General features: G+C 45.5%; 1 protein-coding gene across 4 annotated transcripts in view; it reads right to left on the bottom strand.

Moving 5' to 3' along the window:
* Positions 1–27,129, bottom strand: part of LOC308306992 (ras-responsive element-binding protein 1-like) — an 80,909-nt gene that overhangs the window by 36,765 nt on the left and 17,015 nt on the right. For all 4 annotated transcript variants that reach the window (XM_080752052.1, XM_080752055.1, XM_080752054.1 and 1 more), the window contains exon 2: positions 5,086–5,215. The gene's annotated coding sequence lies outside the window, so the exon portion shown is untranslated. The remainder of the gene's footprint in view (positions 1–5,085; positions 5,216–27,129) is intronic.

The following is a 27,129-nucleotide window of genomic DNA, read 5'->3' as shown; positions in this document are numbered from 1 at the left end:
TCTCACATAAATCATTATCTCACTTTCTACGTTCTCCTAACGCCATCTTTTTCGCTGCATTTAGCGAGAGGGTGTTCAGTGTGTGTGTGTGTGTGTGTGTGTGTGTGTGTGTTTTAGGGAACAGAGATGGAGGGGTGGGAGGATGTTCAGAACCGGTGACCATATGTTGCCTATTTATTACCTTCACTGTCTGTTGGCCTCTGTCTGTCTCTTTAAGCACACACACACACACACACACACACACACACACACACACACACACACACACACACACACACACACACACACACACACACACACACACACACACACACACACACACACACACACACACACACACACACACACACACACACACACACACACACACACACACACACACACACACACACACCTAACTTTGCTCCACCAGGAATAAGGAGTTATGTTAGCGTCCAAGTGACTTCAGACACTAACACATACAGCATCTGAAGCCATCAGGAATAAGGCACCATGTTAACATCTAGGCTAACTGCCCTCAGCTTAAACAAGTCGTGCTGCTCCCTTTGTTTCCTGTTGAGATTGGCACATTTCCTGGGGCAAGCTGCCCAGATCACACACGTCACAGGTGTCTTCTTATTTTTTCACTCTCAAAAAGCACCTGCAATACAATGCATTTGAAACTACATTGCAGTGCACATCATAAGGTGATCACTGCTTGCCTCCTGTGAATTGTTTTATTTTTGTTTATTTTATTTCGTTGCCGAGTGAGGTCAGCAGACAGAGTGACTTGAGTGAGGTGAAAGAACCTGGGCGAAATCTGCCAATCTCGACAGGAAACATCGGTAGCAAGTGTAGCCATCTCTCTCCCAGTCTCTCCATCTACCTCTTCTTTCCTGTCTCTCTCACTCCCCCATCTCCCTCACCCTGCATCTATCCCTCTCTCCATCACAACAGGAAACACTCACTGCCTAGTCACAAGAGAGCACTTCACCACTTCCCTGTGTGTGTGTGTGTGTGTGTGTGTGTGTGTGTGTGTGTGTGTGTGTGTGTGTGTGTGTGTGTGTGTGTGTGTGTGTGTACGTGTAATTATTAGGAGTCAATGTCCCCACAAGTATAGTAGGAGGAAAAAGACGCTGTGAGGACCATTTTCCTGCTTCTCACAAGAAAGATGGTTGATCTATTTATTGATTTATGGTTAAAAAAAAGTTTGTTAAAGATCCAGGTTGTGGTTAAATATACATAGGATTAGACATTTAGAGGTTAGGTTTTCGGGTTGCAGTAATGCATGATTTGCGCCGTTGTCCTGCACATAAAAATAGGCCGTCTGTCGACATTGTCAGCTTGTAGATCTGCCATTCTTTGGCTTCAGGTTTAAGGTAAAAAAAAATATGTTCTTTTTTTGTTTGTTTTTTATCGACGCCGATGTCCTCACAAGTACTGTAATACAAACGTCTGTGTGTGTGTGTGTGTGTGTGTGTGTGTGTGTGTGTGTGTGTGTGTGTGTGTGTGTGTGTTTGATTGATGAGAATCTCTCTCCAGCAGTAGTCAGGATGGGTGAGAGGTTTACCCCACCCCCCCCCCCTCCTCTCCTCCTCCCTCCTTCGCTCTCACACTCAGCTGCCAGCACCCATCCTCCAGCCCTCCCTCCCTTCCCCCGTTTACTCACAGTACTTTGCCCTAACTTGTTACTCATAATACACACACCGAAAAAACACCCACTCGAACACACGCACACACACGTGCAACAGGTAGGCTGGTTGACTTTCTGTTTTTCTCTCTCTTCTCTCTTCCTCTCTCCCCACCCTTTTCTCTCTCTCTCTCTCCTCAGTCCATGCAAAGGTCAAACTATCGATGTTGCTCTATGTTTACAGAGGTGCAGTAGAGAGAGAAAGAGAGAGAGAGCGAGAGGTACTTATTAGCTGTGTGTGCGTGTGAATGTGTGTGTGTACTTTCAGTTAACTTGTATACTGTGAACAAGAGAGATGGAAGACACTCTTTTCTTCTCTAACCACCCCCCACCCCCAGCCTGTTGCATCATCAGATCTTTCAGACTGTGTGTGTGTGTGTGTGTGTGTGTGTGTGTGTGTGTGTGTGTGTGTGTGTGTGTGTGTGTGTGTGTGTGTGTGTGTGTGTGTGTGTGTGTGTGTGTGTGTGTGTGTCCATCCTAAGGCGATCACCACACACACACCCCCAATGGAGTTTAGACCCGATGTGATAAAGTGTTGAGATAGCATCAACAGCTTGACAACTCCATACAGTACAGAATGAGAGAGAAGAGAAGAGAAGAGAAGAGAAGAGAAGAGAAGAGAAGAGAAGAGAGGGGAGGAGAGTGTCTCAGCCAACCACTGAACAGTGTGGCTATGGAAAATGTCTGCCAGCTTTCAGCCAATGAGAAGTGAGATTCCTCCACTCTCCGATGAGCTCTCTCGCTCTCTCCCTCTCCCTCTCTCTCTGCAAACTCTGCATCTATTCACACATACCCATCCCTCACTGACATATACTGTACATAATATAAAGTCCATCATTTACAGCATACTATAAACAAATTGTCTTTCTTTTCATCTGTCTGTCTGTCTGTCTGTCTGTCTTGCCTGTCTCCGTGTGTCTGTCTCCCCTGCTCGAGGCCACCCAGCCCTCCTCCAAAACAGGTTCTGAACTCAAATAGCTGGGGGATTATTTCACCCCGATCACATTGAAATGAACCACATTCACGTGGAGCGTGTGCCACGTAACGCTTACGCACCAGCACCAAAGGAGTAAAAAGAGGGGGCATTTGTCTTGATGTACAGACCTCATGGTCCACCGGGGGAAAAGTCCATTTGATCCACATCAAATAATAATTACAGGCTAATGATCTAGTCTACCAATCTACATTAGACCTAACAGGTACATGTTTTACTAAGTCATAATTCCGTGGTATTGTTGTTGCGAGAACTTGCGACCGTACTGTAGGTCGCAATTAACTATGAAAAACCGTCACATCTTGTCTGTATCTTGTCCGTAACGTCTCCGTGAGTAACACCTCAATGTCTATAGCTGACCTCAATGTCTATGGCTGACATGTTGTGACATCACCTGTTGTGACATCACCTGTCCATACAGTATATGGGCAGTTTTGGGAAAATATTTTGTCCCCATTTTGTCCAACTTAAACAACCAACTGCAACTCAAATCACACTTGCAAATGAATTCTGTCCTGGGCGAATTCCTTCATGCGCGACCCTTAGGCATCTTACTGGTATTATTTAGTACTAGAAAGCCCACAATTGTACTCTCCCCCCGGCCAAGTACAATACTTTTACTCATTTCAGAAGCAAATATTGTAGTTTTACGCCACTACAATTATTTGAAAACTTTCGTTTGATTATTATTGCAAAACATACATTAACCCCTTCAGTCCTATATACTGTACGCTTCGGCCATTTGAAAATAGCAGATCTACAAGCTTGTAGATCTGCTATTTTCAAATGATTCTTTTTTACATTTGAACACTTGTGAAATGGGACATTCTACTTTTGGTACTTTAAGTACACTTTGATACCAATACCATTGTACTTTTACTCGAGTAAATTTTGAACTCCGGACTTTTACTTGTAACAGAGTAATTCTACATTGCAGTGTTGATGTAATGTGAGTACTTTCTCCACCACTGGTTAAGGGCAGAGGGCCACTCAGCCCTGCAGGGACACATGGAGCATAGCAGAGGAGAGCAGGTCTCGAGGGAGGCGCGCTGGGACAGCATGCCATGCATGGTGCAACGTATGTACAGTATGTATGGAGGCCTTAAGAATGCACTGAGGTCAGTCAGTCTAAACCACTGTTCCCCAAACAGTGGGTCGGGACCCATGTTTGGGTCGCAGACCAATTTCTATGGGCCACGAGTAAATATCCCCTCTTTTTTTCCCCCCTACATGAAAATACATAAAGGAATATATTATTTCAAGAGACAGAGAGAGAGAGAGAGAGAGAGAGAGAGAGAGAGAGACAGACAGACAGACAGACAGACAGACAGACAGACAGACAGAGAGAGAGAGACAGGATAGGAATGCCAACATGGCGGTCAGACTAGTGATGAAGATGTTTTTATGACAGAAAGATGAGGGACACTGTGAGACGTTGTTGTTGATCTGAAGCTGGGATGCATTTCATCACAAGAGAGGAGAAAGAAACAGGTTCCGATTCAACTGGTCTTTAAACGATGCTTTCAGAAAAAGAGGGCGGGAAGCGAATGGTGGTGGTGGTGGGGGGGGGTGCTTCGGAAAAGAAGAGCAAACAACAGAAGGATTGGAGGAACGGAGAAAAAAGGGAGGAGTTGGACATGCTGGACGAATGGCATGACGATGATGTGAAAGAATGGAAGATGAGTGTCTTTTAGTGGGCGGGGCTAAACAGATCGGCGGGATGCGATACGATCGGAGAAAGGTGATGGAAGAAGAGAAAGAAAGACAAAAAAAATAAGTTAGGGACACACCGATATGGAGATTTTTGGCCGATAACGATGTTTAAAATAACAATTTAGACGATAGCCGATACTGATACCGATGCTCATTTTGTTTTTGGTGTTATTATTTCCCCTTTCTGTGCCAGGGAACACATATATCTTCATAATAACTGCTCAGAATCTACAGCTTGGTAGGTTGTCGATTCTGAGCAACACACCAACATAGCCAGTGCAAAATGTATGCTTATCCACAACAGATAGATATAGGCTACTGCCATCGGTTAATATCAGCTTTATTTGACGATGCCGATATTGACCAATAACATCAAATATCGTCCGAAGCGGAAATCATGTGTCCGATATATTGGTGTATCCCTAAAAATAATGAAACGGACAGACAGACAAGATAGTCAGACAACAAGACAGAATGAGACAGACAGATATGGATTGACAGACTAGACAGACAGACAGACAGTTGGATGGGCAAACAGACAGAGAGATAGGGGAGACAGATGGATTGACAGACTGATAGACAGACAGACAGACAGACAAGACAGTTGGATGGGCAAACAGACAGACAGACAGATGGATAGATAGACGCGGTCAGGCAGTGCGATGGAGTGACTGAATGTGACGGTCGAGAGGTCAGAGGTCATATTTACCCGTCCTAAACCAAACGCTCTAGCGAACGGCTGGGTGTCGCCCTGGGGAGGACTTGGGGGGCGGGGTTTGCGTTGTGCCGGCCCACCTGGCTGTGTGTGTGTGTGTTTGTCTCAGCGACAACTCCTCACACTGCAGAGGGAGAGCACAAAGACACACAATGTCAGTAACACAACTAACAGACACACATAAATATATACAAAGAAGTGTCTGAGCATGCACACACTGTGACATACACGAGAGAGACATAGGGCAAGATTATAAGTGTCCTTACACACACACACACACACACACACACACACACACACACACACACACACACACACACACACACACACACACACACACACACACACACACACACACACACACACACACACACACACACACACACACACACACACACACACACACACACACACATATCCTCAACAGACACACATACATTAAACATACGTATGTTTACATGTGTGCAAAGACAACATGAGCAAGGAGACAACAAATACACAAATACATTATGCAAAGCTTAGCAGTGCATCTGCAAACACACACCAGAGTGGTTTTACATGCATACACACACGTGTACACACAAGCTGTCTAAAATTCTAATATATATTACACTGAACCACTGCACGTTCACCAGAAATGTTATTTAAACGTAAAAGTGAGTGCATGCCCTTTTTTAGTTCAATGGCTTCCTTCAAAACAGCCCTGTAAAACCTTTCAGGAGTGTGTGTGTGTGTGTGTGTGTGTGTGTGTGTGTGTGTGTGTGTGTGTGTGTGTGTGTGTGTGTGTGTGTGTGTGTGTGTGTGTGTGCATTTGGTGATACAATCACCAGGGGCCAGTTAAGAGAAACCACAGTCTCTAAACCACAAAAGGTTAGAACTGCAAATCAACAGTAAAATAAAACAATCAAATGTATTATTGAGTAACGCTCCCTGCCTCACAGCCACACACATCCACACCTGGGACAGCCCTGACCGGTACAGTGCCTTGCTCAATGGCAGCAGAACTACGCTCAGAAAGCATCACCATGATCTTCTATTTTTGAAAATCTTAGAATAGGATGTCAGTGATGACCCCATGTTCAGCATGCTCCTCTGAACTTTGGGTAGCCCTGTTGCCCCCAATTAACCCCCTCTCACACACACACACACACACACACACACACACACACACACACACACACACACACACACACACACACACACACACACACACACACACACACACACACACACACACACACACACACACACACACACACACACACACACACAGGTATTAGCCATTAGCACAGCTCGCTGCCCAGTGCCCACAAAGAGGATAATCTGTTACAACCAACACTTAACTGGGGGGGGGGGGGGGGGGGGGTAACATGTGGCAGAAAAAGTAAGCAAGGGATAGTGAGGAAGTGTGGTACGGGTAAAACATTTAGGAGGTTTAGGAAAGAATGGCGGAGGAAAAGTGAGTAAGAGGGGAGGGAGGGGGAGGTGAGAAAAGGAAGGGAAAGAACTATAGGGTAGATTGGTAGAAAGAGTAGGAAAACAAAGAAGTTAGTGTACAACGGATGGATAGATGGATGGAGGGAGGGATAAGAGGATGCAACAAGCTGCAAAGCCGATGATGGATGGAGAGGTGGAGGGATGGGGAAAGAGGAGAGGGAGGGGACAGAGAGGCAGATTAAGAGCTTAGGGACTGGTAAGACTAATTAGGAGTCAGCCAATGGAGAGGAGAGGAGAGGAGAGGAGAGGAGAGGAGAGGAGAGGAGAGGAGAGGAGAGGAGAGATCTAGTCAACATATGACCACAGGAGATAGGATTTATTGAATGGGTATGGGTTAATGAACTGTGACCATTGTGAATATGTAGACAGAGACATCCTAAGATGATAAGAGCTTCCATACCTCCTTCAGCAGAACCATTTATCACAACCCTCCATTAGTTGATCACACAAAAGCCTCCGCTAAGCCACCCACTAATTGAACTACAGCCTCACTAACTCGGCGGCTAGCCACGTGATGCTAAATTAACGTCCTTGCAGCGTTGCATTGTTTGTCACTTTGGTATGCTAAATGGCTGGACAAATGCTACACGCCAGATGCTAAATCGCCGGTCCTTGTCATAACGAAGGGCCGTCATTCTATCATAAAATAGGCCCACATCTCTCCTGTGTCCCCTCTCAGCTGTGTCTCCTGTGCTGTCTCCCTCTCAGCTGCCATACTGTCCGTCTCTCCTACAATGTCTCCCTGCAAGCTTTCCCACTGTCTGTCTCTACTGCTGTCTCCCTCTCCGCTTTCCTACCATCCATCTCCCCTATGTGAAAACACAAAAGGGAAATGCCCCTAAGCATTTGAAAGGAAACTAATAGTTCAATGCATCATCTCGTTGTGGGATTGCCTAACAGACTGTGGGATTGTGCATGTGGCAGGCAGCAAGTATTCCTTCCTGTTTTTCAGTATTAGACTTTCAACTGACACACATGCACTCACACAGAGACTAGAGCAGTGTCCAGAAATGCTGAGTGTATCAGGCCATGTTTTAGTCGGCAGCGGCTGGTAAGTCCCCCAAAAACCAGCATCCACTTTGTTCTACCGACCAACCACATTCCTACAACAGGAATGAATGTCTACATCTGATAAACCTAACCTAACTAGACCTATTATAGCTTCACCCAGATAACTGCTGCCACAGGGGAGCAGTTAGGAGCCAAGCCATGCTCAGGGACCACTTGACACGTGGGAATCGAACCCGGGACCTTCCCGTTTCCAAAGCGGGGGAACCAGCTATAGGGATGTAGGTCTCACATTATGACAAAGATGCTGACCCCGCAATGAGGATGTTGGTCTCTCTCATCAAGAGGACTATAACACGCTCTGCAGATAAAAATAACTCACAAAGTATGCGAAGGAATGCATGTGTAACCTCTCTCTCTCTCTGTGTGTGTGTGTGTGTGTGTGTGTGTGTGTGTGTGTGTGTGTGTGTGTGTGTGTGTGTGTGTGTGTGTGTGTGTGTGTGTGTGTGTGTGTGTGTGTGTGTGTGTGTGTGTGAGAGAGAGAGAGAGAGAGAGAATGCTGCTCCGACTCCGGTTGACAGGCACAGACAAGTGCAGGGGCCTGAAGGAGAGGAGAAGAGTGGAGAGGAGAAAGTAGAGAGGGTGTGTATGTGGAAAAGAGAGGAGAGGGCAGTAAGAGGATAGATAGAGAGGGGGAGTGACATGGGAAGGAAAGAGAGAGAGACACAGAGAGAGAGAAGCTCCGATGAAATACAGTAGTCGGGTATGGGGTAACCAACCTCAAACTACTTATGAGGAAGTGAGAAAAGAGCTAGAGATGGAAAACAAGCAAAAGAAAATGATGAATGGCGAGAGATAGAGAGAGAGACAGAGAGAGAAAGAAGGAGAGAGAGAATCTGGTTGGACCAGATTAGCCAGTTTGCTTGCTGTGATCCTGCAGCCGCTGAGTAAACCTCACCCTGACTGGCTGCCTGCTCGTCACCTCGCTGTACTCTCAAGTCTGATAGGCTGCTCGGGGCCCCCCGGCCTAACCAATAGTGTGGCTTTAGCCTCAAGGACAAAAGAGGAGGACTGATAACTTTACCACCCCTCCCTTCCCTCCCTCCCTCTCTCTCAAGCAGTGTGAGCATCTCTATCATGACCAACTGTTGAAACTACTCACACACACACACACACACACACACACACACACACACACACACACACACACACACACACACACACACACACACACACACACACACACACACACACACACACACACACACACACACACACACACACACACACACACACACACACACAATGTTTTGTTCTGACAGACTCACTTTTACCCCCAAGAACTGCCATTTTGATAAGATTGTGTTATCTCTGGGACAATCTAAGAATTGTTTTTGTTGATTAAACATGATTCAGTCAGTCTCTCTCTCTCTCGGCCAAGTAGATAGGACTTTGGGGGTCCTTGACATGAAGAGGTTTGAGCACCACTGATGATAGAAAAAGTGGCCGTAGAGTAAATGAAGCAGGGCCTGTTGGGAACGTGACTGTACAGTCGCATAGTTCCCGTATTTCCATTGGAGTAGAGAGATTCATTCTGTCACACAGAAGAGGAATTAGTCATATAAACGGAAGAATGGGTGACAGACATGCAGAAATTAAAACCATCTGACACTGTGTGTGTTTGTGTGGTGTTCCTCAAAAGCCTTCTCTCTCTCCGTTCTCATCGCATCATCTCTCCCTCCCTCATCCTTTCCTCATCCCATCTTTCACCACCCACCCCAAATCTTCGCCTCAATTTAAAATAAAACATATCAGACTGAATGCATGGAGAAAAGTATTCTCTCTCTCTCTCTCTCTCTCTCTCTATGCATCCCTCCGATCACTGTACTGCAAAGGGTGCAAGCACGCTCGTGTGTGTGTGTCTCTCTAGGGGGGATGTAAGTCAGACCACGGGGGTCAGTGAAAACGTGCTGAGCAGCTGTCTCTCTCACACTCACACACACACACACACACACACACACACACACACACACACACACACACACACACACACACACACACACACACAGAGAAACAGGTGTTGGAGACAGCCAATGACTTGTGTTTTCCTCTGTAAGGCTTCTATTCATTCAACCAGATTAACAGATGCTAACCTGGCTACGACGATGTGTGTGTGTGTGTGTGTGTGTGTGTGTGTGTGTGTGTGTGTGTGTGTGTGTGTGTGTGTGTGTGTTTATAACTTTATCTTTATTGTCACGGCCCCTTGGCCTGGCCTTAGGGCCTGTGTTAGCCTATGCATGGGGGAACTCTGTACTTCTGCTTCTCCCCACAGAGCCATGGGTGTCGGCCAATGAGGTGGCTGATTGGGGCATTGGGAGCACCTGGCCAGTACTCCTTGGAGCCCTATAAAGCCACCATGACACCCTCATTCTCTCTCTCCCTCTCATGACGACAGCACCTATTGTTTTACCTTATGCTTAGTTTATACACCTTACAACACCCCACACTACACTCACCACACATCCATACATTGCTGACACCACTGATTACTGATTTACACACCTCAAACTCTTTGTACATATTATTTAAACCATATGTTAATAAATTATTGTTATACTTTAAAAGCCACCGCCTCGTGTCCTCCTCGATTTGTCATGGCCTAAGAGCCAGGTTGTGACAAATTGGGGGCTCGCGCCGTTCGTGAAAAGTTGGAACTCGGGTTGGCCGTGACATTTGTGACAGGTAAAGTAATCTTCCTGTTTTGTTTGGTGCTTTTTGGCATTTTTTTTTAGTCACGGCATTAGGAGGAGGCGCTTGGTAGTGGTCGTTTGATTTATTTGAGTTAACAAGTTGGTTTTGAATAATTTGAGTTTGAGTTTGTTTGAGTTATTTAAGTTTAAGGATAAGTAAATTTAATCTAAGTAAAAGTAATCTAAGTAAAAGTAATCTAAGTAATTGTTTGGGTAAATACAATTATTTTGGTTTTCTTTTTTTGGTTTTTGGTTTGTGCTGTCTATCAGTTACCGTGTGGTAATTGGGACAGGTGGGGCAGGTGTGTCTGGTACAGTCTGAGGGGCGGTACTTCCCACCCATGTAGGTCAGAGGTGTTACCCGCAGGGGGACGCACTGTTTTTTTTGTTTACATATTGTATTTTGTTAGACTCGGTCCCACACAAGATGGGATTGGGTGGTGACCACCGAGATTGCCATGGAGGTGTGGTTACTCGGGAGGCCCACTGAAGACCTAGGGCAAGTTGTGTTAGTTTAGTTGGTTTAGGCAGTTGAGGTAGGGGGAGTGCCGCTCCTGTAGGCGCACCTGTCTCACCTGTCCTAACGAGACAGAGGGGGAGCATTTGTTCCAGTTTGGAATTTGTTTGTTCTATTCATTAAATAAATAGTATTTGCTCTTTAAAAATAACTACACAATACCTTGAAAATAAGTAAGTCACATTCTTTTTGTCTTTTGACCAGTTGAACTTACTGTTTGAAAATGTCTCAGATTGAGGACTTTGTTGCATCTCCATGTGAAGAAACCTTAGATGATTTCACTAAGGACCAGCTACTGGGAGTAGCTGATCACTTTAAGATTGAAATTACAGACAGAAGGTTAAAGGAGCGTGTAAAGTCTATTTTGATCGCTAACTTAAAGGACAAGGGGATTCTTGAAGAGTCTGTAGTTGAGGAAGAGGATGAGGAAACATTAACTGAACCAGTGACCATGCCTAAAATGCCCACTATCCAATTTACTTTTGAGCAACAGAAAGAGTTGCTTTTGTTGCAGGCAGAGGGGAGGAATAATCAGTTGGAGAAAGAGTTACAGGTAGGGAGGCTAAAAGTAGAGCAGTCTAGACTGGAGATTGAACGTGCAAAGCTTGAGCTAATAAAAGAAGGTAAACTCACTGCTGGGGATTTATCTGGTGGTAGGGCAACGCCCTCGGGATCTCAAACTCAAGACTTTGACATTTTCAGTAATTTGCGCCTGGTGCCCAAATTTAATGAAAAGGACCCGGAGACTTTCTTTTCCATGTTTGAACGTGTAGCCGATGTACGTAAATGGCCAGAGTCTGCCCGCACGTTAATGCTGCAATGTGTGTTAACAGGCAAGGCACAGGAGGCCTACTCATGTCTAAGTCCTGCTGACAGTCAGAAATACCAAGTGGTTAAGTCTACAGTATTGAAGGCCTTTGAACTTGTTCCTGAAGCCTATCGCCAACGTTTTCGGACGTGGCGAAAAATTGAGAACAAGACTCACCTAGAGTTTGCACGCGATTTGTCATGCTATTTCGCCCGCTGGTGTGCCGCCTTGGAAGTTAAGGACTTTGAAGGGTTGTGTGACCTTATAGTCCTCGAACAGTTCAAGAACACATTGCCTGAACATATTGCCACTTACATCAGTGATCGAAAGGTGAAAACTGCTGCTGAAGCTGCTGCTTTGGCAGATGAATATGTGTTGACACACAGGCGCTCTTCTGGGGAGCGACGCTCCTTTGTCCAGTCCCGTGCTGGCAATGAGAGTGTCGAAATGGGCTCTCCAGGTAGTTCAGGCATGGCGGTTACACCGGAGGCGAACCCTGGTCATGGCACGCGTGAGGAGAAAGTATGTAACTTCTGTCATAGGAAAGGCCATTGGAAAGTTGACTGTTACGCTCTAAAAGCAAAGACTATGTCTACCTCTCCCTCTGCGAAAGGTGCGGCTATGGCTGTGCCTGCGCCAAGCTTGGAGGAGGTACAGGTTAAGGGAGTCAAAGGGTCAAAATGTGGAATATCAAAATGTCAAAGTCTTGAGGTTGATGCGTCCTACAGGCCGTTCATCAGTGCAGGTTTTGTGTCACTTGTAGGAAGTAATGTTAAAGTGCCAGTAAATGTACTACGTGACACAGCAGCACACGATACATTTATTGAGGCATCAGTGTTACCATTTACTAAGGAGAGTGCTACAGGGTCCTCTATTCCTGTGTTGGGGATGGGTTTAACTGTCCTCGATGTTCCTGTTCACAACATCATGCTCTATTCCAATCTCTTCCAGGGTCTGACAGGTGTGGCTGTGCGTCCCGCTTTACCTGTGGCAGGGGTAAATGTGATCTTGGGTAATGGGTTGGCTGGTGCACGTGTGTGGACGGATGTGCCACCACCTTTAGTAGTGGACAAGGTGCCTTTGCTAAAACCTGAGGAGAGTGAAACCGGGGTTCCTGATGTGGTCACAGCTGATGCAGTGACACATGCCATGTTCTGTGGTAATTCTGAAGCAATTGAGTGTGACCTTGGGAAGAAACAGAATTTGGGTTCAGGAGCAATGTTTTCCTTATCTGAAAGAATTCCTGCAATTGCCAAACCTTTTGAACATTTGTTCATTGATTGTGGGGGCCTACTCCCTCGCTTGAAATCTGGTGCAGTTTATTTTCTCACTGTAATGTGTTTACTATGGTTAATACTCTCAACCAGTGAGGTTGCGCAGCAAAGCACTGGGTTTAGTCGAACGTCTCCAAACGAACTGGTCCTTGGCCATACTGTACCATTAGTCATTTTGAGTAACCAGTGGAAGGCGATAGAGCCTCGTCGCAACTTACTTGACTATGTGAATGGGTTTTGGCACAGACCTTATTTAGACAGAAGCACTGAGCAGAGAGTTTCCAGCCCTGGTGATCGTGTGTTGGCACTGTTGCCCATCACAGGCTCACCATTTCAGGCCAAATTTACAGATCCTCAAACAGTGGTTAAGAAAATGTCTGACTTAAACTATTTGTTTTTTACTCCTCAGCGGAGGAAACCCATCCTATTATGTCATGCTAACTTACTGAAGCCATTTCATGTTTGTGAATCCCGCCCACCGGATGTGCAGTCCAACTTGGATGTTAATGCAGCATGTTCAGCGGTAGCACGCATGGATCACATTGGGCATCGCCTTGCCTTGTTCTGAAGTCTGATTACTAACCTTTCTCAATTCATTGAAATGTCCCAATCAGGTTAATTTGCTGGTCCCTAATGTGTCTTATTGGCTCGACATTATATACATTAACAGGGTTGAAAATGTTCTTTCCAGGGTGCCTTAAATTGTAGGCAAAAATGTGACGTGTGTTTTTTTTTTTTTTGTCCCTTAGGCCTTGTCTGTCTGCTCCGTCCTCCTAATCTCCTCCTCTTAGATGCTCCAGGAATCCTAGGCAATCTTGGCTGCTGAGGAGGGGGCCGGGTGTGCGGGTGGTAGACAGGACGGCTTGGGTTAAGTTTATTTGGGGCAAATGGTATTGATAGTATTGAAGGGTATTTCATGGTATTCATAATCACTAATTTACACATGGGTTTTTTTTTCTTCATTATTTGATAATATGATATGTATTAATTGGTTTTGTTTTTTCTCTTGACTTATTAGTTTGAATTTGGTAATACTACTTTAGTTAGTATTAAGACTCAGTCCCTCAAGGTCCCTCATTTTAAAGGGGGAGGGTGTCACGGCCCCTTGGCCTGGCCTTAGGGCCTGTGTTAGCCTATGCATGGGGGAACTCTGTACTTCTGCTTCTCCCCACAGAGCCATGGGTGTCGGCCAATGAGGTGGCTGATTGGGGCATTGGGAGCACCTGGCCAGTACTCCTTGGAGCCCTATAAAGCCACCATGACACCCTCATTCTCTCTCTCCCTCTCATGACGACAGCACCTATTGTTTTACCTTATGCTTAGTTTATACACCTTACAACACCCCACACTACACTCACCACACATCCATACATTGCTGACACCACTGATTACTGATTTACACACCTCAAACTCTTTGTACATATTATTTAAACCATATGTTAATAAATTATTGTTATACTTTAAAAGCCACCGCCTCGTGTCCTCCTCGATTTGTCATGGCCTAAGAGCCAGGTTGTGACATTATTCACCAACAAGACAGCAGATGCTCAGCTGCAACAGATAGACACAGCTATGAGAGAGAGAGAGAAAGAGAGAGAGATGTAGTCTTGTGTCCACATTTGAAACCAGGGTGAGAAGTTAACATCAGTTACAGTGTGGGTCTGTGTGCCTGCGTGCGTGCCTGTGTGTGTGTGTGTGTGTGTGTGTGTGTGTGTGTGTGTGTGTGTGTGTGTGTGTGTGTGTGTGTGTGTGTGTGCAATAAATTGTCTGTCTACTGACAAGAGACTGCTTCTGTTTACAAGAGCAGTTACCAAACTCTGGGCCCGGACCCCAAACCGGGTCTCTGTGCAAAAGCAAACAGGTCCCAACAGTGCGTGTGTGTGTGCACAATGTGTGTGTGTGTGTGTGTGTGTGTGTGTGTGTGTGTGTGTGTGTGTGTGTGTGTGTGTGTGTGTGTGTGTGTGTGTGTGTGTGTGTGTGTGTGTGTGTGTGTGTGTGTGTGTGTGTGTGCATGCGTGCGTGCGCGTGTGTGTGCACAATGTCCTCACGTGATGAAAAAAGGGGAAAAGGTGAATAAAATAAATAAGGGGGGAATAAAGAAGAAGAAACTCCCGCATCTCCTCCCCTCCTCCGCTCCTCTCTCTGTCTGCCCCCGTGCACACATCTCTTTCCATTGTGCAATTCGTCGTTGTCGGGTGGAAACCTTGTATGTCCAAAACCATTTGATTTTATCATTTTTAAAAAATGAACTAAACCAGTGAAAACAGCCGATCTACAAGCATGCAACGCCTCGCACCGCAAGGCGTTGTGTGCTTGTAGATCTGCTGTTTTCACTACTTTTGTGTGACGGCCTTGTCTGATGAAGCAGGGCTTGGAAAACATACAAATTTGAAACTTGGAGATAGAGGTTTCTGCCCGACAGTGACGAATTATAACCTTCCGTCTTATCCTCCACCCCTCCTTTCCTCCCTCCATCCCTCCACTATCCCAGGCCTCCATCCATCCATCCATCCATCCACATATTCATCGCTCCATCCATCCATCCTCTAGTCCAGTGGTTCTCAACCTTTTCAGGCGCGACCCCCAAAATAATCATATTTTAACTAGGGATCCCCCACCCTGACGAGCACTAAGAGTTTAGGCATTATATTTTGTATACGGTTCTATTGCGATCTACATTTCTGCCTCTAATATTTGACAATTTGGCAAATGTTTAATTTGTTATTTTAGAGGTATGAAAAGGTCCTTAAATTGACACTTTAGAAATGTGCAGATACCCTCTATATACTTATTTTGTTTACTGTTGAGTGAGAAAACAATGTTGCACATTAAGCTAATCATCTGGGGACCCCCCCAAAATCATTTGGGGACCTCCCTGGGGGTCCAGACCCACAGGTTGAGAACCACTGCTCTAGTCTATAGTCTATACAGAGATCTACAAGTCTACTCTCAAGTCAACTTCAATCCACCTTTCTCTCTCTCTGCTCATCCATCCATACATTTATGAAATTATTTTGAAAAATATTAATTATTTTTGTATCTTTTGAATGTAGGAAACGAAATTTTATATAATCCATAAAAATCTGCGACGCACAAATGGGTCCCAAACCACTGTTTGGGAAACAAGTGCAATAAAAGGAGTGAAATTGAGCTTCTCTTCTCCATTACTGTAATTCATCCCTCCATCACACACAATCCAGTGAGACCTCTCTCTCTCTCTACTCTCTCAGTCTACATCACTCCATCCCTTTAGTACCCATGCCTGAGGGAGATCTTCTGTCTGTCTGGACACATATCTCCGCAAAAACAATCGTGAGTGTGTGTGTGTGTGTGTGTGTGTGTGTGTGTGACTGTGTGTGTGTGTGTGTGTGTGTGTGTGTGTGTGTGTGTGTGTGTGTGTGTGTGTGTGTGTGTGTGACTGTGTGTGACTGTGTGTGTGAGAGAGAGAGAGAGAGAGAGAGAGAGAGAGAGAGAGTGAGAGTGAGTGTGAGTGAGAGAGAGAGAGTGTACGTGTGTGAAGGGAGAAAAGAAAGATTGACATGCATGCAACTGCACACATACACAACAGCTGGCGGCTGGCGCGCACTCAAACAGACACACACAAACACACACACACACAGCTGGCTACATCCATAACAAAGTGGTCCTTGATTACTGTGTGTGTGTGTGTGTGTGTGTGTGTGTGTGTGAGATGTTATTAGGTTTGGCCACAGTACAACATTTAACTGATGGACACACACACACACACACACACACACACACACACACACACACACACACACACACACACACACACACACACACACACACACACACACACACACACACACACACACACACACACACACACACACACACACACACACACACACACACACACTACAAGGGAGAGGTCAAGGGTCAGAGTGGTTCTCTAGTCTCCATTCAGGCAGGTCCTATGGATCAGAATGTGACACCTCTGTTTCACATACAATCTTATCATAATCCCATCAACCTAGTGGCCACACTGTGGCCAAAGTTCAGTGTAACATGAATACAAATGTTCTAGTGCGTGTGCAAGAGCGAACGGCGTGCACAATGCACATGTGCCATGCACAATCTGTGCACCATCGTGGACAATGAACACGCACACAACCACGTTAAAAAGGTAAGAAAGTCGTGGCGTCCAACCCGGAAAGTCGATTTTTAACCGTGGCAGTAAATGAGTTTAATAAATAAAAGCTGCATAGCAATTTTAGTGAGCTCACAAAGCGTCACAATTCTGTGAATTCTACGCATCTGCTATTTTGGTTTGTCTCCGTCTTCCTGCCTACAATGACATGCCCAAAACAGGAATGTCAGGCTGAAAGTGGTTAACTAGTGTCATCAAAAACAGCCCCAGAGATGATCCCTGGGCTGACACACAGAGAGAGAGAGAGAGAGAGAGAGAGAGAGAGAGAGAGAGAGAGAGAGAGAGAGAGAGAGAGAGAGAGAGAGAGGGGGGGGATGCTGTATACTTTGTTTGCAGTACTTTGGCACTAAATTAAATTGCTTATTTGGGTGCAACAAATGTAACAAAAAAACATCGAATTGCATTGAAAAGAGAGAAGAGAAAAAAGGAGGAGTGAGAAAGAGAGAGAGAGAGAGAACAGGTTGAACGCTGCTTGCTGTTAGGACAACAATAGAGCAGGGTGTGTCTATCACTCCATCTCTCCTTTCCTCGCTTTTCTTCTGTCCTGCCTTTTCTCCCATCTTCCCCCCCCTCTCTCTTTAGCACAGTAATCCCCGATAGGCCTTTCAGCACCTAAACTACTTGGTGGGTGTGTGTGTGTGTGTGTGTGTGTGTGTGTGTGTGTGTGTGTGTGTGTGTGTGTGTGTGTGTGTGTGTGTGTGTGTGTGTGTGTGTGTGTGTGTGTGTGTGTGTGTGTGCCTTAAGGCCTGTGTAACAACAGGCTGCTACATGCCAAACGCAGTACAAGGAGACTCATTGCACACACACACACGCACGCACACACTCCCACTCAAGCCAACCCGACAGCATGATTGTGAGGGGACCCATTTGGACCCATGCTTATACACATTAGAAAAAGATGGAAAGAACTCCACACGTGATTTATGGATGGGAAATCCCACTAAGAGACTGAGGGATGATGATGATGGAAGAGATGGAGAGAGAGAGAGAGAGAGAGAGAGAGAGAGAGAGAGAGAGAGAGAGGAGGCAGGGGGACCGAGACAGAGGAGAGAGAGAGAGATGGAGAGAAAGAAGACATACAGAGGAGGAGAGATACACAGAGAGAGAGAAAGACACTCCTCCTCCACTCACTATAATGGTCTCTTTGTGTGTCAAAGAACACTGCCTTCATGTATAGCAGCACAAGTACGCACATGCACGCACGCGCACACACATACACAGTAGCAGAGTCCTTATTTCCCTCCCCAGATGAGGAGACACCGCGTGTATGTGTGTGTGTGTGTGTGTGTGTGTGTGTGTGTGTGCGCTTGCGCGTGCAGAAACAGATGTGTCCATGTGCACTGCACATAACAGCGTACACACACACACACACACACACACACACAGACACAGACACAGACACAGACACACACACACACACACACACACACACACACACACACACACACACACAGACACACACACACACACACACACACACACACACACACACACACACACACACACACACACACACACACACACACACACACACACACACACACACACACACACACACACACACACACACACAGTTCACCTGAGGAACATTCAACCATATTATGTCACATCCTCTCCTCCTCTCTATCTATCTATCTCTCTCTCTCTCCCCTCTCTTCATCTCATCTCTCTATCATTCTGCTCAAGGGACGACCGTTATCTGTTGCTCGTCCAACACTCTCTCTCTCTCTCTCTCTCCCTCTCTCTCTCTCTCTCTCCACTGTCTTTTGTAACAATCTCTCTCTCTCTCTCTCTCTCTCTCTCTCTCTCTCTCTGATACAGGCTAAAGTACAAGGCCAAACTGTCATCCAATCAAATCTCTCCTTGCCTCCAAACCTCCCCTCATCACACTCGATTGGCCCCACCCACACCAGACAGCTGTGTGTGTGTGTGTGTGTGTGTGTGTGTGTGTGTGTGTGTGTGTGTGTGTGTGTGTGTGTGTGTGTGTGTGTGTGTGTGTGTGTGTGTGTGTGTGTGTGTGCCTGCTGGTGGCTGATCTAAAGTTTTTGCAGGCAGCTGCCGCCAGAACAAGTGTTCTGAGAGAGAGAGAGAGAGAGAGAGAGAGAGAGAGAGAGAGAGAGAGAGAGAGAGAGAGAGAAAGAGAAAGAGAGAGAGAAGCACACAGGTTGGCGTAGGTTCTCTCTTACATGAACTGAAAATGTACAGCTAAATGTACAGTACATATCGTAAGGTACATAGCCTATAGCATATACATTGTACATTGTATAGTATGAGTCTATAGTACAAATGTACAGTACACATTATTCATGGGTTGCATTTGTAGTCCTAAACGGCCATGTTGAGGACCAACACAGGTGTTTCTATTTGTCTGATTGGCACAGAACTAATGTTCTACACTAATCATAACACCTGTGTTGGTCCTCAACATGGCCGGTGTAGGACTACAAATGCAACCCATGAATAAGTATGTACGAATGTACAGTATATTGGTGGTTGTTAAAGTACTCCATTTCTTACTAAAGGTAAAAGTATCAATACTGCATTATAGAAATGAGCAAAAGTCCAGAATTCAAAATGTACTTGAGTAAAAGTACGAAAGTATTGGCATCAAAATGTACGTAAAGTACCAAAAGTAAAAGTACTCATGATGCAGAATTGTCCCGTTTCCAGTATTCGAATGAAAAAACACCTTACAATTGTACTTAAGTGCAGTACTTGAGTAAATGTACTTTGTTACTTTACACCATGGCAGTATATGAGTGTATAGAACACAGTATACATGTACACTACAGTATCCTCTCCTCCATCTTTTTAACCTCACCCCTACTCCACTCTGGAATCCACAAAGAAGTAACTTTTAAAGTGTGTGTGTGTGTGTGTGTGTGTGTGTGTGTGTGTGTGTGTGTGTGTGTGTGTGTGTGTGTGTGTGTGTGTGTGTGTGTGTGTGTGTGTGTGTGTGTGTGTGAGAGAGAGAGAGAGTGTAGAATGTGTGTTGTGTGGTGTCAGTGTCCAGCAGAGTGGTAGAACCAGAGCTCTCTCAGCTGCTCTGTACCCCAGGACGGCTGCACCAACAAGGGTTACATTCATGTCAGAGAGGGGGTGGGGGGGTCTGGAGGTACCCCCGCCTACACACACACACACACACACACACACACACACACACACACACACACACACACATACATGCATACAGAAACACACACTACCTTGGGCACAGCCCTCCAATACAATGTGGCACATGGAAACTGCCGTCGGGATGGCGCTCGACTCAATTCGCCCTCCTTGGTTTTACATTTTAAGGCGAGAAGTGAAGTGCTTAGTACTTTTCTGGCAGCACCTCACCTCTGTCGAGGCTCCAAAGCGAGCTGATGCGAATATGTGACATGAAAACACAGCCGACTAACTGATGGGACCAGAGGGAATTGTCACTACGGTCATTGCATGGCGACAGACTCCCCTGTACTGTATGGAAGCTGGGGCCGTTGTTAGAAAGTGAAATGAATCAATATTGAGCAACTGCAGCACCTCTTTCTCACAGGAAGTGTTATCAGGTTTTTTGTTTTGTGTGCAGGTTAAAAACATATCCCTTCCAGGCAGCTTTAGCATTATCTTTAAATGTAACATTGTTTAGCATTCTCCTACGCTACTGGTCCGGGCAGCGATTTGTCAAAGTTATGTTTAGCATGTGTGACATTCTTATTAAGATGCTAAATCTACCTCTTTCTGAAGTTACAGCCTTTTCTCTTGTGTTTCCTGCTAATTACTTAGCTGAAAGTTAGTGGTCTTTTGGGTTGTTGCATTGCTTCCTTTTGTGGCCAAAAAGTCTTGTTTTGTTCTGAAAACACCTGCTCTGCTGATCTTCTCAGTAGTCAGTGGTGTCAGACTTATATCATGCATCAAATCGTAGCATTAAAAATGTTTAAGCATTAACTTCGGTGCCAAAAAGCAACTCCTCCCTCTCTCCCTTTCTCCCTCTCTCTCAGAGAGCAAAGTGCTCTGAACAAGCCAAGATAAAACTGTTAATATATTACTGAGGAGAGCGAACAGGTTAGGCACACGCACACACACGCCCACAAAGTGGATGAATACACTTTGATGAAAGATGCCGATCACCTATTACTGTCTCCCCCTGTTCAATACTTCTTTTTATCTCCCTTATGTAACACACACACACACAAACACGCGCCGCAGGGCCCTAGAATCTCCCAGCAGCCATTGCTTCTTATCGTCCTGCACTGAGTTCTGAAACAACAGTGGCGTATCCTTCACTTCCTGTCTGGGCAGGAAGCAGGAAGTAGGCCTCGCAGAGCTAGGGGGCCTGCTGGGATTGGCCACTTCCTCAGCAGTAAGGGATGCGAGGGATGGAGGGGAAAAAAGGAAGCGTTGTTTTTCCTTCAACCTCTCTTGTCTTTAACCATCAACTTTTCTGTCTCTCCCTCCTCCCTGAACTTTTATCCAGTCTTTCTCTCCTCTTTTCTCTCTCATTCTTCTTTCTCTTTCTTCACGTTCATCTTTGAAGCCCTGTGTGTCTTTGAAGCCCTGTGTTATGTAAAGGATGTGGTGGAATGTGTTCTCTCTTTCTCTTATCCACATATCTATCCATCCATCTAAAACAATGATCGTTATGTTTAACAGTAAAGGAGCCACAGGCTGTCTGTCTGTAATAAATAGTTATGCTGTTATGTATGACACAACAACAGGGAAGGATGCCTGATAAGTGATAACCACTCAGCAGTTAGTGTGTGTGTGTGTGTGTGTGTGTGTGTGTGTGTGTGTGTGTGTGTGTGTGTGTGTGTGTGTGTGTCACAAGCTTACAGTGACCTTGATCGCTCTCTGAGGAAGAAAAGATAATAACTGTGTTAAACACACACACACACACACGTTACTGGAGTTTGTCTTGAAGGACCGTTCTTCTCTGTGGTAATCTGCCTTTACAGCAGAATGGTTCCCAGTAAGCCAGTGTGATTTTGACAGCACATTTTTATTTAGTTTTAGTCATAGTCTTTTGAACAACATTTAATTTAGTTTTAGTCATATTTTGTTCATATTCGTTGTCTTAGTTTTACGTTATTCGATAGTATGTGCCAGCTTGGTTTTTAAATGCAACTACATCCAATCCATTCACTTATTATCTTCGGTGTGTTGAACTGTTGTGCAAACTAAACAACAAATGTCACAACGGGTTCCGTGACATCCAGGGACAAGAAGAGACAACTAATCAGTTACTCAGAAGAGTAGAATGAGACCTAGCAGCAGATCACGATGGGCTGCAGCGTGAGGTCACAGTTTATCTGAGGACTTCTGTCTTATCACTGTGTTTTATGGAGATTTAATATTGTCTCCATGTTGCCATATGGAAACAAAATGCACAACAATAAGTAACAAAACGGTACACGGAGGAGAGGAGGAGAGAGGAGTCGCCCCAGAGGCAGAGACACAAAGGGGCTCAAAGTCTTTTCACTTGGTTGAAACCTGGTCCTCACCACACCCTTTACACACACCCCACATACAACGTGTGTGTGTGTGTGTGTGTGTGTGTGTGTGTGTGTGTGTGTGTGTGTGTGTGTGTGTGTGTGTGTGTGTGTGTGTCCCAGTGGGGGGGTCATTGTATTTTTAAGTAAAAGTTCAATAGAGCAGCAGACACACCTATAGACCACCCTCTCACCCCCACACACACACACACACACACACACACACACACACACACACACACACACACACACACACACACACACACACACACACACACACACACACACACACACACACACACACACACACACACACACACACACACACACACACACACACACACACACACACACACACACCTAAAACCTTAACCCCACAGGGCCCCTTGTCTAAGCACAATCACAACACAACACACTACAACACAGCAGCTGTGTTGTTGTCGTTCAAAGCCTGGGTAATAATACAGCAGTGCTCAGATTCATTCATTCATAGACGGATGAGAGAAACCGGCAACAAGGTAACAGTGGAGAGACAAACCACTAGAGAGAGACAGGTAAACAGAGGAGAGAGAAATGAGACAATGCAAGGATGGACCCACACACAGTCCTCTGGTCATTTCACTGCAGTGGATGTGAGAAATAGTGATGGGTCGCCCGCGAGCGATTTGTTCGAAGTGATTTGTTCTTTTTGGTGAACGGGAACGACCTCGGTCACTTCCTCAGAGGTCACAGTCCCAGGAGTCATTCGTTTTCCTCCGTGTGGAAAGCCAGTTGCAAAATGAAACAGTTCGACTGGATCAAGAGAGACATTCCTCTTTCGTCTTTGGACTGAACTGCAAGTACAGAATGGTGAATTAAGTATTGTATGACGAAATGACTCGGGTTACTGAAATTAACGGTAGTTCCCGACCGTCACTAGTGAGAAACGCATACAGTGCTCTAATCAAAATGTAGAGTAGGTCACATCATCCCGGCCTGATTTCAACACAGATCCCAGTCTCATGGCAGCATATGGAAGCCCCACCCTGGGACATTGATATGGTTGTTGTTAATGCAATGCATGTTGGGTAATTAATGTCTGCTGCTGTAGCAGTAACATCTGTGTAGTGACACTAGACCCCCCCCCCCCTCTAAAAGAGACCCCTACCAGCAATTGATACACACACACACACACACACACACACACACACACACACACACACACACACACACACACACACACACACACACACACACACACACACACACACACACACACACACACACACACACACACACACACACACACACACAGGTTGATGGTCAGGTAAAAGTTAGTGTCAGCCCTGAATGTGTGTGTGTGTGTGTGTGTGTGTGTGTGTGTGTGTGTGTGTGTGTGCACGCCCGTGCGTGCGTGCGTGTGACACAAAAAGAAAGTGTGGGGGCATGCCGGGCGCTGTGGTTTCCATGCCGACGAGGTGTGTCTTGTGTTTGCAGAACAAACAATGGTACCTTTTCAACAGAGGGAGGGCCACTGTGTGTGTGTGTGTGTGTGTGTGTGTGTGTGTGTGTGTGTGTGTGTGTGTGTGTGTGTGTGTGTGTGTGTGTCACAGTAAGGTGTTCACACACCATACCATAAACCTGGGTGGGAGTGGGCCCAACATTTTATGCCGCAATTCTAAGCCTGTTATGCGTGGTGTGTGCGTGCGTGCGTGCGTGCGTGCGTGCGTGCAAGCACATGGGCATGTATGTCTGTGATGCATCAATCGTCTGCGTGTGCGCGCGCGTGTGTGTGTGTGTGTGTGTGTGTGTGTGTGTGTGTGTGTGTGTGTGTGTGTGTGTGTGTGTGTGTGTGTGTGTGAGATGCTGTGGTCTATAGAGTGTGGACCAGATTAGGTGGAGTTAACAGTGGGATTAATAGGGATTACGTTAGGCTGGTCCCTCTGGCCCCATTCACACATCCTGATACTCTGTACAACTCAATCTAGCCTGGCTACTTAACGCCAAAAACACACAATCTGCTGCTAACCGCTTCATTTCACTCTACAGTTAACACCAACATGACACACAAATATGTTCCAATTGAAAAAAGTGGTGATTTTTAAAAACCATTAAGGCAGACTAGGGATGCTTTTTCTCTCTCTTTTTCCCCCTTCTTTTTTTTACATTTTCATTATCATTAATCTAAACTCTGGATACTCGTCAATCGACAAGAAATTCTCTATCCACAAGGGATGAACGTGAATTAAATGAAAATAAATAAAAAGATTAAATAATAAATTATGTAATTGAAGCATTTAACTGATACATTAATTATAATCGCCCTATGGCAGACAGTAAGATAGTTTATAAAATGTGTTAAATCAAAGTTAAATGCACTGCCGTTTTCCATGGGGATAGAAAAAGAAATACAAATATCCAGTATAATGATGCGTACAAGTAAAATAAGCCAAGCTAATGACAACAACACACAAGACACATGACTCCCTTTACGAAACAGAAACCATCACTCCTTTTACTGACAACATGACAGAATTCTCAGACTGATCAGAAACCAATGATTCATATCTCAGACTATGCATGACTATTTATAATGTGGATTCGAGTGAGTTGATCCATTTGCCTGAAACGTTTAACCACTATACTTATTTAAACAGATTCCCAAAACTAGGCCCTTTCCGATTTTTACTCTACAGTAAATATCTTCACCAAATATAGCTGATCTACAAGCTCATAGTGCATCATTATGCGGCACGTTGTGAGCTTGTAGTTTGTCCGTTTTGGCGGATCTATGACAGCCGGTAGTCAGGTCAACACAGGACTGCAGCCAAGCATCTCGCTACCCCAGGATGCTAATAGCATTAGTAGAACCAGCCAATCAGAAGCCCCGTCTCTAAACTCCAGCCTCCATCCCTCCCCTGACATCAGGGGTGGGGTTTACCCACAATGCACCCCGTAGGGTGTCCACACACAGGGTGGGGTGGGCGAGGTTAGGGCTGTGTGTTTAGGTAAACCGATGCTCAGACAAATCATCAGGTCTTGTGCGTGTCTGTTTGGTTTATCATTTGTCTCATCCTTTCCATCTCTCCTCCCACTCACCTCCTTGGCTCCTTTCCTATCTCCTCTTTAAACTCACTGCCTCCTCTCTCTTGACAGGAGATCATGATTTCAGCCCCTTATGAACAAAACTACAAGAGTTCGGTCAACAGAAACATTCCTTTCATGATAGCATCTTTCTACTAGTTCATTTAAAATGTTGTGTACACACTCACTCACACTCACGCACACGCACACGCGCACACACACACACACACACACACACACACACACACACACACACACACACACACACACACAGAGAGAGAGAACACAGCTCAGTACATCTATCTCCTAAGTGTATCATTGGGTGTGTTAATCACAGAGGTTGTACTTTTACACAGTAAAATCCGGAGAGTTTGTTTAAATCTCCAGAGTGTATACAAATTGGAGCCTTACAGGTCAAAATGTGCACACTCCCAAGTTAAACTAAACCTGTGTTGGAACTTGGTTTAGCGACCAAAAAGCACTCTGTTATTTGCATACCCCTCCATCTCTCTCTCTCTCTCTCCTTCTCTCAATTCAATTCAAAGGTGCTAATGGCATGAGAAGCTAGTGTAAAATAATAGCAATCAAACAGAGAAATGATGTACAAGGGAATAAAGAATAGTTGTCACATTGCAACTTAGAAAAACTCTTGCTCTCTGAGTTACTTTTCAGTTTTTTTTTTCTGCATCTCGTTCGTTGCCCTCTCTCATAAAACTGGTTTGGCGATGCTGTCTCTCATCTCTCCCCAACCCCCCCCCCCCCCCCCCCCCTCTTTCGCTCTCTCTCTCTCACTAGTAGCAACAAGTGCTGCCTCTGAGTACCACCCCTCCCCCTCCCTCCCTCTCTCTCTTTCGTTCTCTCTCCAGAAGCTATCTCAATCCTGGGCTGCCGAGCTGCGAGTAACAGCCAGCTGACAAAAGTGTTTAGTCAGCAAGAATGAAGAGGGAGAGAGAGAGAGAGAGAGAGAGAGAGAGAGAGAGAGAGAGAGAGAGAGAGAGAGATGGAGGGAGGGAGGGGCAGGGCAGAGAGACGGAGTGCAACAGGGGGAGGAGAGACTGACAGAGAGAGAGAGAGAGAGCACTGTGGCAAGGAGACATTCTTTAAACTCTCTCCCCTTCTCTCCATTTTTATCTCCATCCCATTCGTCTGTCTCTGTCTGTCTGTCTGTCTGTCTGTCTGTCTCTCCATCGCCTTAACCCGTTCACTACCAGCTGTTAGCTACCATTACTCAGACAGACAGATCGTTGCTACGTCTCCAGCCAGGGTGGAGTGTACCACTGAGGCTGACTAGAGGGAGGATGGAATGTTCCATTGTGTTGTTTGAGATTGGGGGGGGGGGGGGGTTACAGCAGGATGTCAAGACTTTTTCTGTACCGCAAGTTAACACAACAATGGCCTCCTGTCTGACAAACGTTAACATTGCACCTCTCAGTGTGTGAGGTTAAATCCTACATCATGTTGTTCACGTTAAGACTTCTG

This window comes from Nannobrachium achirus (genome assembly GCF_963921795.1).
Source record: "Nannobrachium achirus genome assembly, chromosome: 21".
Taxonomy (NCBI): Eukaryota; Metazoa; Chordata; class Actinopteri; order Myctophiformes; family Myctophidae; genus Nannobrachium; species Nannobrachium achirus.
Note: the sequence above shows the minus strand (reverse complement) of the source record. Positions and strands in the feature narration are given on the sequence as shown.